Below are 12,145 nucleotides of genomic sequence, written 5' to 3'. Positions count from 1 at the left end.
TTATTTTAAAAATGTGAATAATTTCAAAAATTATAATTTCTTTGAAAATGTACAAATTTTTTGGAACACCATACATTTATTGAAAAGCATGAACAAATATTTGTAATTCTGAACATTTTTTGAAGATACAGACAAATTTTTTAAACATGTGTTTTCTAAATCCTGATTTTTTTTAATGCGAATAATTTTTTAAATTTCTAAAAAAATTCTGGAAACATGAATACTTCATGAACAACACGATTTATTCGAAAAAGGGAAACATGTTTTCAAATTCCTGGACATTTTTTTTTGAAACGTGATATATTTTTTATGAAAACATGAACTTTTTTGAATTTTTGAACAATTTTTGAAAATTAAAAACATGTTTTGACATTCAAAAAACATTTCTTACATACAAACTGAACTTTTTTAGCGTAGGATTAAGTATTTTTCATATACTATGAAAAATTACTTAATAAACTACACTTTTTTAGTGTATGGTGAACCTTTTTAACTTTTTAGTGTGTATTTTTACGTGTTGATCGTCATGCATGCCATTTATACCTTGGCCTTGGATATATGCATGTACTAGTAGGTACCTTGACATCCATGCACATGCAAAGCCCATCCAAGGATCAAAATAGGTAGACATGCAACTAGGAAAAATATAACACTACGGGCCTAGTTGTGAGTCGAGGGTGAACTTCACTAGGTTGAAAACAACTATGGGCCTAGTTGCAAGAAGATGAGTGGACTCAGAACCGGGATAACTACAAAACTACGGGACTAGTTGTGAGTTGTGTGGACTTGCAACTGGGACAACTACAAAACTACCAGCCCAGTTGCGAGTCGGGGGTGGACTTGCAACCGAGAAAATAACAAAACTACAAGCCAGTTGCAAGTCGAGGGTGAACTTGGAACTGGGATGAAAACAAACTATGGGCCCAATTGCAAGTAGAAAGGTGGCCTTGCAACTAGGACAACAACAAATTATAGGCCCAGTTGCGAGTCTAGGATGGACTTGCAACTGGGACAACTACGAAACTACGATCCCAGTTGCGAGTCAAGGGTTGACTTGCAACTGGGATGAAACCATCTACGGGCCATCCTGCGAATCAAGGGCGGACTAGGAACTCAGACAACTACACAAAACTATGATATCATTTGCGTGTCGATGGTGGACTTGCAACTGGGACAACAACAAACTAAGTGTTTAGTTGTGAGTAGAGGGTGGACTTGCAACTGGATGAAAAACAAAACACATGTCAGTTGCAAGTCGAGGGTGGACTTGCAACTGGGACAAGAACAAACTATGGGCCCAATTTCAATTCGAGGGTGGACTTGCAACTAGGACAACAACAAAACTATGATCCCAATTATGAGTCGAAAGTGGACTTGCAGCTGGGACAACTATGAATCTACAAGCCTAGTTGGAGTCAAGGGTACATATGTAACTGGCATGAAACAAATTATGGGCCCTGTCGGTGTCAAAACTGGCGGATCTCGGGTAGGGGGTCCCGAACTGTGCGTCTAGGCGGATGGTAACAGGAGACAAGGGACACGATGTTTTAACCCAGGTTCGGGCCCTCTCGGTGGAGGTAAAACCCTACTCCTGCTTGATTAATATTGATGATATGGGTAGTACAAAAGTGGATCTACCACGAGATCAAGGAGGCTAAACCCTAGAAGCTAGCCTATGGTATGATTGTTGTTCGTGCTACGGACTAAAACCCTTCGGTTTATATAGACACTGGAGAGGGCTAGGGTTATACAGAGTCGGTTACAATGGTAGGAGATCTACATATCCGTATCGCCAAGCTTGCCTTCCACGCCAAGGAAAGTCCCATCTGGACACGGGACGAAGTCTTCAATCTTGTATCTTCATAGTCTTGGAGTCCGGCCAACGGTGATAGTTCGGCTATCCGGACACCCCCTAATCCAGGACTCCCTCAGTAGCCCCTGAACCAGGCTTCAATGACGACGAGACCGGTGCACATGTTATCTTCGGCATTGCAAGGCGGGTTCCTCCTTCGAATAATTCATAGAAGATTTTGAACACCAGGATAGTGTCCGGCTCTGCAAAATAAGTTCCACATACCACCGTAGAGAGAATAATATTTACACAAGCTCAATCTGTTGGCATATTTCGTGGCATGACGTCACACCACGGCCAAGCTGTTATTCGAATTGTTTTTATTGTTCCACCTCAGCACGTTTAGCGAAGCGGTTTCCTTGGCACGTCTTGTCGAAGTAGAGATCGTGTCCCCTTATTCCGGGATTCTCATCAATATGGGTGTGGGTAACCCAACTGCGCCATTGATTACGGTGCTTGGGAGATAAGCGAGTTTTATCAGGCTAGTGGGGATGCATAGTTTCGTCCTTCCATATAAGGGGATAAGGATCCACCTTATTACCTACGCCTTCTTCCTCCTTTGCCTATCCATTTCCGCGCACTCGAGCTCCAGCGCCCAAGCCCGCACATCTCGCCTCAACCTTCTCCAACCATGTCCGGAGCGGGAGGCAAGTGGATGGCCTCCTCCGTCACGGAGGGCACATCAAAAGGTTGCGGAAAGCCGGATACCTGCACAACGACATTGCGCACCGGCTTCCAGACGAGGGGCAACTCGTCCCCACACCCAGGCCCCATGAGAAGGTGGTGTTCCTTCCCCATTTCCTCTGCGGACTGGGCTTCCCACTCCACCCATTTGTCCGGGGGCTCATGTTCTACTACGGTCTGGATTTCCACGATCTGGCCCCGAATTTTATCCTCAACATCTCGGTGTTCATCATCGTGTGCGAGGCCTTCCTATGCATCCAGTCCCACTTTGGCTTATGGCTAAAGACTTTCAATGTCAAGCCGAAGGTAGTGGGCGGCCGCCAAGCGGAGTGCGGAGGTGCCATGGTGGGCAAGATGCCCAACGTCACATGGCTCAAAGGCGCCTTCGTGGAAACCATCAAAGGGTGGCAATCGGGGTGGTTCTACATCACCGAGCCGCGTGCCCTGAATGGGCAGCGGCCCCCGAATTCAGATCTGGCATCCCCACACGGCTCACCTCCTGGAAAGAGAAGGGCCTGACATGGGGCGATTCGGAGGAGCTGACCGGACTCCAAGCCTGCGTCCAAAAGCTAGTGAACAAGAAGCTCAAGCTTGTCAACGTAGTCCAGGTCATGCTCATCCACCGGATTCTCCCGTGCCAACAACGGGCTTTCAATTTGTGGGAGTTCGATCCGGCGCAGCACCAGACTTTGAGCAGGCTTTTCGACACTATGTACGAAGATGCCTGGAAGGTGCTGTTCAAGGGCGCCGAGGCCCCCGCATCCGCTACCGAGGATCGCGGATTCAGCTCGCAGCGTCAAGCCGGCGAGGTAAGCGATTTTACCCTTTACGGGACACTTGTTTTCCATAGTTTGACTCTATGCGGGATCTAAACTCCCTCTCCTTTGACAGGACTGGCTGAAGAAGGCCGAGCAGGCTAACTGTCCGGATCCTTTGCTAGAAGACCCAGCGGACACCCGCTTGACGGGGTTGCTGGTTCCGGCACCTCACGTGGTGCCGAAGAAGAAGGCCAAGAAGAAGGCCGCGGGAACTCGAAAGAGTTCCCGTCGTCTGGTGTTATCAGACTCATCATCTGATGACTCCGAGGCGGACTCCTCCCGCGAAGACGAGGAGGAGAAGAAAGAAGCTTCTCCCCCAACGGGGGGGAGAAGAAAAGGAAGGCCTCCCCAACCGGGGAGGCCGGAGGGTCCAAGAAGGGAAGGACCCTTCCTTCGGACTACTCCACCAACGCCGACGACGACGAAGAGGAGTGGCCCTCGAGGGCCAAGCCCCTGGCGAGATCGTAAGTGTCCGGACTCCATAATAACTCATGATTTCTCTTTAATCGCATAGTGTCTTCTAACGCCGAATACAACCCTGTAGCCCGCCCAAGGACGATCTCCCCGCTTCATCGAGCGGGTCCCTGGGTTCGTCGGATGTGAATAGTACTTCACTTCCGACTGCCTCCTCCCCTTGTGATGCAGACGACGCCGAGGTGGGGCCCCAGAAGGGGCCCAGCCAGGAAGAGGTGGTCCTGGAGGTGCCGCAAGGTGACCTTCCGGGCTTTGGGCAAAAAGAGGGCGGAACCTCCAAGGGTTCCAAGTCCGGCCCTGTGTCGAACTCCGTACGGGAACCTGCAGTGGTTTCGGAGTCCGGCGGGCGGCCCCTTCGTAAGAAGGGTGGGACTGCGACGCCGGTGGCCTCCGTCCAACTGGAGGCGCCGGATAATTTGCTGGAGGCGGTTAACGGCGCTTCCATCGACGAGGAGCACCGTACTGTTATGAGTGCGGTGATCCAGAAAGTTCAGTCCGCCAAGAGCGGGCTAACTGAAGCCTGTACCAGCCTTCTAACAGGTTTTGAGGTAAGTAATTTAAGATATGTAGAAATAGTACCGCATAGACAGTAGCCCCTGATGCTCAGTTTGGTGTTCGAAAAGAAAAGCCGAACTGAGGATCTTAAAAGATATACGCAGGAGTCTAACACAAATATATCAATATGGGAATGCAGGCTGTGCTGCTGACCTCTGCCGCACTGACTGCGGAGGTCAATGCATTGAAGCGGAGCCTCGAGCGGTCTGAGAACGAGCTCGGCCTTGCCAAGAAGCAGCTCGAGGACAAGGAAGGTAAGTAATACCTTATTAAAGTAGTACCTTATAGAAAAGGATTTGGTTGCAATAAAGAACAGGAATAACATGGGTATTGCAGGGGCCACGAACGAGGTGGCGACCCTGAAGGAGGCGGTGTCCAAGGCCGAAAGCAATGCGGCCTTGGAGCGCACCGAGCAAGAGAAGAAGGAGGCGCGGGTGGCGGAGGTGCGGCAAGAGCTCTGGGTTCTCGTTGAGAAACACAAGAGTTTGGAGCGTGACTCGAAGACTCGAGAGTCCGAGCTTGCCTTGGCTCTTGAGAGTGCCAAAGCCGCTAAGGACGAAGCCCAGAAGGCCCTCCAGGAGATAGAGGCGATAAAGAAGATAGCGGCGGGTAAGACATTCTTTATGCAAAGCAAGCATATAAAAGTGAATTATTTGTTACTTACCCGAATCTGGAGCTCTCTAGGAGCTTTCGCCGATCTGCCCCGTAGTGTGTCTGATGCTGCCGCATTCTATCAAACCAAGGAGGGGAGCTCGACGGAAAAGGTGTTCTGGTCTCAATATGCTGAGGCCGGACATCCGGTACCCCTTAGCGACCAGCTGAAGCAGCTGGTCGAGCTCCACAAGGTAGCCGAACAGGCCATGAAGGGCCTCATAGTTCGGTTGTGGCCTAAGGAAGCCATGCCTGGGAGCTACTTCGGTCTGGTGCGGCGGCTGGTGGATGCCTGTCCATGGATTGAAGTCATCAAGCACTCCGCCTGCATTGAGGGTGCCCGTCGGGCCCTTGCCCGTGCTAAAGTGCACTCGGGCAAGATGGACGCCGAAAAGCTTGTGACGGATGCGCCACCGCCAGGCAAGGAGTATCGCACGCCCGAGATGTATTATAAGGGCGTCCTAAAGGGTGCCCGCATTATAGCGGGTGAATGCTCCAAAGATGTAATTTTTGAGTAGACTCGTATAATGTTATCCTGTGCGCTGAAAACTTTGGTCATATGCGCTAAGCAACGCTTGTTAATTTAAAATATTACCTTCTGTGCGGCCGTTTATCAAATTTGAGAGATGGCAAATCGTCGGCTTCAACCCCCATGCCACGATTGCTGGGGTGTTCGGGATAAACTTGACCGCTCTTTTTCCCATTTTTGCGTCCTTCGAGGGAGGCGCTCAACACAACGAATGAGGCAACCGGACTTATAATGCTTGAACACTCCCACTTAGCCATAGAATTCTATGATTTTAAATTTCAACGAAGCCCCTAGTGTTCGGAAGGCCGAATTCGGGGCGCTATCCACGCCTGGGCCGGACAAAGCCGGCTCCTCGCTCTAAGCGGCATAAGTCTTTAGGGACTCGAAAAAACCTCTCGAACAGCGACCGGTCTCTCCCCCCATCATGACGGTCAGTTTTAGCTTTCTCCACTGAGGTGCTCAACCCAGCTCAACTGGGGCACAATCGCAGTGGTTCTCCCAGCGCTACCTTAGCCGATATAGCGGAACATAAGGTACCAAAACATGGGAGCCGGGCAAACCCAACTATTGACCCAAGACATGATTCGGAGTCGATGCATATAATGCTATAAGTTCGGGGTGCCGCACTTGTGAAAGTGTTCGGACTTATCACACCATACTTTGGGGGACTTAAGCCCCTGGTGTATTTGGTCGTACCAAAGCGTACGGGTGCAACATGTCATAAGTGAACATATAAAAAGGTAATGCAATGATAGGCAAAAAGCTATGCATTGTTTATTCAAAAAATACTGTAATGAAAGCGGAACGATACAAATAGTGCGATAAGCGGTGGATGGGACTATTTAACATGTCCCCCTCCAGGGGTAGGCTGCGGAATGGTATGCAAAACAGGTACAATGCTCGTAATGGAGACCACCTGGATATTCGACGTAGCTTTTCTGCTTCCCTGGATGTTGCATCGTGAGTTCGACAAGTCTACTGCCGGACAGGGCTTCCGGAAAACGGAGTCCTGAAAATAAGAAAAGAGAAAAAATGACACAATTGGGAGCCCCTGGTGTGGTTGAGCCGCACGCTGGGCATTCCGTGGTCGTGCCCCTCCCCCTGTGCCCATGGTATCTCCAGAGCGTAGTTATGTACGCGTGGTACTGGTTTCGCGATTACGCGAGGGCTGGGGTTGGGGCCAAATTGCTACGCGTGCTCGGAACGTGACAGGTGGTCTTGTTGTAGGTTACTCCGGGAGCGCTTGATGGTGTACGGCCGCTTAACAGCCGAACTCGAGAATTGCCTTAAGAGGTTGCCTTGTACTTCCGCCGCGAGAGCCGCTGTATGCTCCTCCGTTTGGAGAGAGCGTTTGGTGTTTCCATTGACCGTAATGACTCCTCGAGGGCCTGGCATCTTGAGCTTGAGGTATGCGTAGTGCGGCACCGCATTGAACTTTGCAAATGCGGTTCGTCCGAGCAGTGCATGATAGCCGCTGCGGAACGGGACTATGTCGAAGATTAACTCCTCGCTTCGGAAGTTATCCTGGGATCCGGAGACCACTTCAAGTGTAACTGAGCCTGTACAGTTGGCCTCTACACCTGGAATGACGCATTTGAAGGTCGTCTTTGTGGGTTTAATCCTTGAGGGGTCTATGCCCATCTTGCGCACTGTATCCTGATAAAGCAGGTTCAGGATGCTGCCGCCGTCCATTAGGACTCTAGTGAGGTGAAATCTGTCGACGATTGGGTCTAAAACCAATGCTGCGAATCCGCCATGGCGGATGCTAGTGGGGTGGTCCCTTCGATCAAAAGTGATCGGACAGGAGGACCACGGATTGAACTTTGGGGTGACTGGCTCCATCGCATATACGTCCCTGAGTTCACGCTTCCGCTCCCTTTTGGGTATGTGGGTTGCGTATATCATGTTCACCGTCCGCACTTGTGGGAGGAAACCCTTCTGTCCTCTATTGTTCGGCGGCCGGGTCTCTTCCTCGTCGTCGCTATGCAGCCCCTTGTCATTGTTTTCGGCAATTAACTTGCCTGCCTGCTTGAACACCCAACAATCCATGTTGGTGTGATTAGCTGGCCTTTCGGGGGTGTCGTGTACCTGGCACAAGCGATCGAGTATCCGGTCCAAATTGGACGGGCCCGGAGTAGTGCTTTTGAATGGCTTTTTCCGCTGACCAGGTTTAGAGCCTCTGAATCCGGCGTTGACTGCCGTATCTTCAGTATTATCGTCGTTGATGTGGCGCTTGTGCTTATTGCGACGCGACCTGCCATTGCTGTCCTTGGTATCCGAACTGCCAGAGTTTTTGGTCAGGTTGTTACTGCGAGCTAGCCAGCTGTCCTCTCCCGCGCGGAAGCGGGTCATGAGTGATGTGAGGGCTGCCATGGATTTTAGCTTTTCCTGTCCTAGGTGTCGGGCAAGCCACTCGTCGCGGATGTTATGTTTGAAGGCTGCAAGAGCCCCTACATCCGGACAGTCAACGATTTGATTTGTCTTGGTTAAGAACCGTGTCCAGAATTGTCTGGCCGATTCGTCTGGCTGCTGAATTATGTGGCTTAGGTCATCGGCGTCTGGTGGTCGCACATATGTGCCCTGGAAGTTATCAAGGAATGCGGCTTCCAGGTCTTCCCAACACCCAATTGATTTTGCTGGCAAGCTATTGAGCCAATGCCGAGCTGGTCCTTTGAGCTTGAGTGGGAGGTATTTGATGGCGTGTAGATCATCACCGCGGGTCATGTGGATGTGAAGGAGATAGTCCTCGATCCAAACCGCAGGATCTGTTGTGCCTTCGTATGATTCAATGTTTACGGGTTTGAAACCCTCAGGGATTTGATGATCCATTACTTCGTCTGTGAAGCATAGTGGGTGTGCGGCGCCTCTGTATTGGGCTATTTCATGACGCAGCTCAAACGAGCTTTGTCTAGTGTGTTCGGCCCGGCCGGCATTGCTGTATCCGGCGCGACGGTTGTCGTCACGTATTGTGGGGCGCCCACGCGATCTGTAGATCGATCTTGTTTGTCTTGCCTTATCCTCCAATATGTCTCGTAAGTCCGGCGCATTCCCCCGTGGCTTTGTACTTTTCGAGCGACGCCGGGGTGCGGCTTTAGTGGAGGGCCTAGAGGCCTCTCTGTTGTGGCCACGAGGTGGCCGGTCGGCCGTATTATGCGCTGGTGATGTAGGTTTATGTGCTTCCTCCTCTAATCGGGGTAGCAGCTTGCGTTTTGGGTAGCTATTGGAGGGGCGTTCGAGTTCATGCTCTTCGGCCGCAAGGACTTCAGTCCATCTGTCGGCTAGCAAGTCTTGGTCAGCTCTAAGCTGTTGCTGCTTTTTCTTGAGGCTGCTTGCCGTGGCCATAAGCCTGCGTTTGAAACGCTCTTGATCGACGGGATCCTCAGGCACGACGAATTCGTCGTTGAAGCTTGCCTCGTCTTCGGAGGGAGGCATGTAGTTATCGTCCTCTACCTCTCCGTCTGCCGCTCTCTCTTGAGGGCTGGTTTCTCCATCCTCCTGTGCCGAATCTTGCTGGAGGGGGTTGTCTTCGGCACTGTTCGGGGTGTTATTGTCTACGTTGCCGGAATCTCCATTTTTGCTGTGGCGGGATTTAGAGCGGCATCGCTGACGCCGGCACTTGGGCTGTTTCTTGGAGGGGTCGTCCTCCATTGTTCCATCGTCGTTCCCATCCTTTGGGATGTCCACCATGTATATGTCGTAGGACAAGGTGGCCTTCCAGTGCCCTGTAGGCGCTGGTTCTTGATCGTCTCCGGCATCATCGTCCATACCGTCGATGTCTTCGGAGTCAAAGTCTAGCATGTCGGTTAAGTCATCGACAGTGGCTACGAAGTGGGTGGTGGGTGGGCTTTGAATTTCTTCATTGTCCGCATCCCAACCGTCCTGGCCATAATCCGGCCAGGGCTCTCCTGATAAAGAGAGACATTTTAGCGAATTCAGGATGTCGCCAAAAGGCGAGTGCTGAAAGATGTCCGCAGCGGTGAACTCCATGATCGGCGCCCAATCGGATTCGATTGGTAGGGGCGCGGAAGGTTCGGGGTCCAGAGAGGAGTCCGACACCTTGGAGTCACGAGTTTCACAAGGGACAGGGTCGGTATTCGGCTCTATCGCCGTAGAGGTAACAGCCCCCGAGGCGGTGTCCAGCCACCCATCCCCGATCGGCGCAGTCGGCTCCGAGCTAAGGGTCAGAGCGGACTCTTGCGCGGCCTCCAGGGCACTGTCCGGCGGCAGAGCTAGATCATGCCCATCGTGACAGTGCGGCGCGCTCGGCTGTGGCTCAAATCCGTCGAAGATCAAGTCTCCGCGAATGTCGGTCGTATAGTTTAAATTTCCAAATCTGACCTGATGGCCAGGGGCGTAGCTTTCGATCTGCTCCAGATGGCCAAGCGAATTGGCCCGTAGTGCAAAGCCGCCGAATACGAAGATCTCTCCGGGGAGAAAAGTCTCACCCTGGACCGTGTTGTTGTTGATGATAGAAGGAGCCATCAGGCCTATAGATGACGACACAGAGGAACTCTCAATGAAAGCGCCAATGTCAGTGTCAAAACCGGCGGATCTCGGGTAGGGGGTCCCGAACTATGCGTCTAGGCGGATGGTAACAGGAGACAAGGGACACGATGTTTTTACCCAGGTTCGGGCCCTCTCGGTGGAGGTAAAACCCTACTCCTGCTTGATTAATATTGATGATATGGGTAGTACAAGAGTGGATCTACCACGAGATCAAGGAGGCTAAACCCTAGAAGCTAGCCTATGGTATGATTGTTGTTCGTGCTACGGACTAAAACCCTCCGGTTTATATAGACACCGGAGAGGGCTAGGGTTACACAGAGTCGGTTACAATGGTAGGAGATCTACATATCTGTATCTCCAAGCTTGCCTTCCACGCCAAGGAAAGTCTCATCCAGACACGGGACGAAGTCTTCAATCTTGTATCTTTATAGTCTTGGAGTCCGGCCAACGGTGATAGTTCGGCTATCCGGACACCCCCTAATCCAGGACTCCCTCAGGCCCAGTTGCGAGTTAAAGGTGGACTGGCAAATGGAATGAAAAACAAAGCACATGCCCAGTTGTGAGTCGAGGAACTTGGACAAATAAAAGCCCAGTTGCAAGTCGAGGGTGATCTTGCATTTCGAAGAACTACGATCCTAGTTGCAAGTCTAGTCAAGGGTAGACTTGCAATTGGGACAACGATGAAACTACGCGCCTAGTTGCGAGTCAAGGGTCGACTTGCAACTGGGATGAAATAAACTACGGTACTAGTTGCGAGTCAAGGGTGAACTTGCAACAGGGATGAAAAAGAAAACACAGGCCCAATTGCGATACAAAGGCTGGGCTTGCAACAAAGTATGAGCCTAGTTTTGAGTCAAAGGTGGACTTGCAACTAGGACAGCTTACAAAACTATGATAGGAGTTGCGTGTCGAGGGTGGACTTGCAACTAAGACAACTACAAACTATGAGCCCAGCTATGAGTTGAGGGTGGACTTGCAACTAGAATGAAAACAAACCACTTTCCAAATTGCGAGCCAATGATGGGCCAACAACTGAGATGAAAAAAACTACGACTCCAGTTACGAGTCAATTGTGGACTTGCAACTAGGACAACTACACAAAACTACAATACCAGTTATGTGTAGAGGCTGCACTTGTAACTAGGACAAACTATAAACTATGAGCCGAGTTGCAAATCGAGGATGGACTTGCAACTCAGATGTAAAACAAACTATAGGCCCAGTTATAATGTAACGCCCCGGATCCGATGCGCCAGGTGTCCGCCAGTTATTCGCCGTCGTTGCCATGTCATTTGCTTGCATGTTGCATTTTATCATGTCATCATGTGCATTGCATTGCATACGTGTTCGTTTCTTGCATCCGAGCCTTTTTCCCGTTGTCCGTTTTGCAATCCGGCGCTCCTATGCCCTCCGGTGTTCCCCTTTCGTCTCTCGTTGTGTGCGGGTATTAAACGTTCTCAGAATGGACCTAGTCTTGTCAAGTGGCCTTGGTATACCACCGGTAGACCGCCTGTCAAGTTTCGTGCCATTTGGAGGTTGTTTGGTACTCCAACGGTTAACCGGGTAACCGTGAAGCCCCTCTCTCTTTGCAGCCCAACACCCCTTCCAATTTAGCCCAAAACCCATCTAAATCCCCTCCATGTTCTCGGTCGTTCGATCACGATCGTGTGGGCGAAAACCGCTCCTCATTTGGACTCTCCTAGCTCACTCTACCTATAAAAACGTCCTCCCCGTCCATTTTCGCAGACGAAACCCTAGCCCCGCTCTCCTCGCGCCGCCGGACACGTCCGCCCGAGCCGGAGATGTCCGCCGGACACATCGCCCCGACCAACCGCGTCGCGACATGTCACCCGCCGCCGCCGCCCGCCGAATCCCAGGCCGCCACGCGTCTCCACCGCGCCTCCCACCGCGCCGGCCTGCCTGGGCCCATCCGGGGCCCTCCCGGCCCACGCGTGCCGCCGCCGCCTGGCCCGCCCGGCCCCGCGCCCTCCGCCGCCAACCACCGTCGGCGCGCCTTCGGCCCCGCCGCCGAGCCGCCGTCCGGCGACTGCGGCCGCCTCCGCGCCTCAACCCCGC

The sequence above is a fragment of the Triticum dicoccoides genome, chromosome 1B (assembly GCF_002162155.2).
Source record: "Triticum dicoccoides isolate Atlit2015 ecotype Zavitan chromosome 1B, WEW_v2.0, whole genome shotgun sequence".
Lineage (NCBI taxonomy): Eukaryota > Viridiplantae > Streptophyta > Magnoliopsida > Poales > Poaceae > Triticum > Triticum dicoccoides.
The sequence above is the reverse complement of the archived record's forward strand: the minus strand, read 5'-3'. Positions refer to the sequence as shown.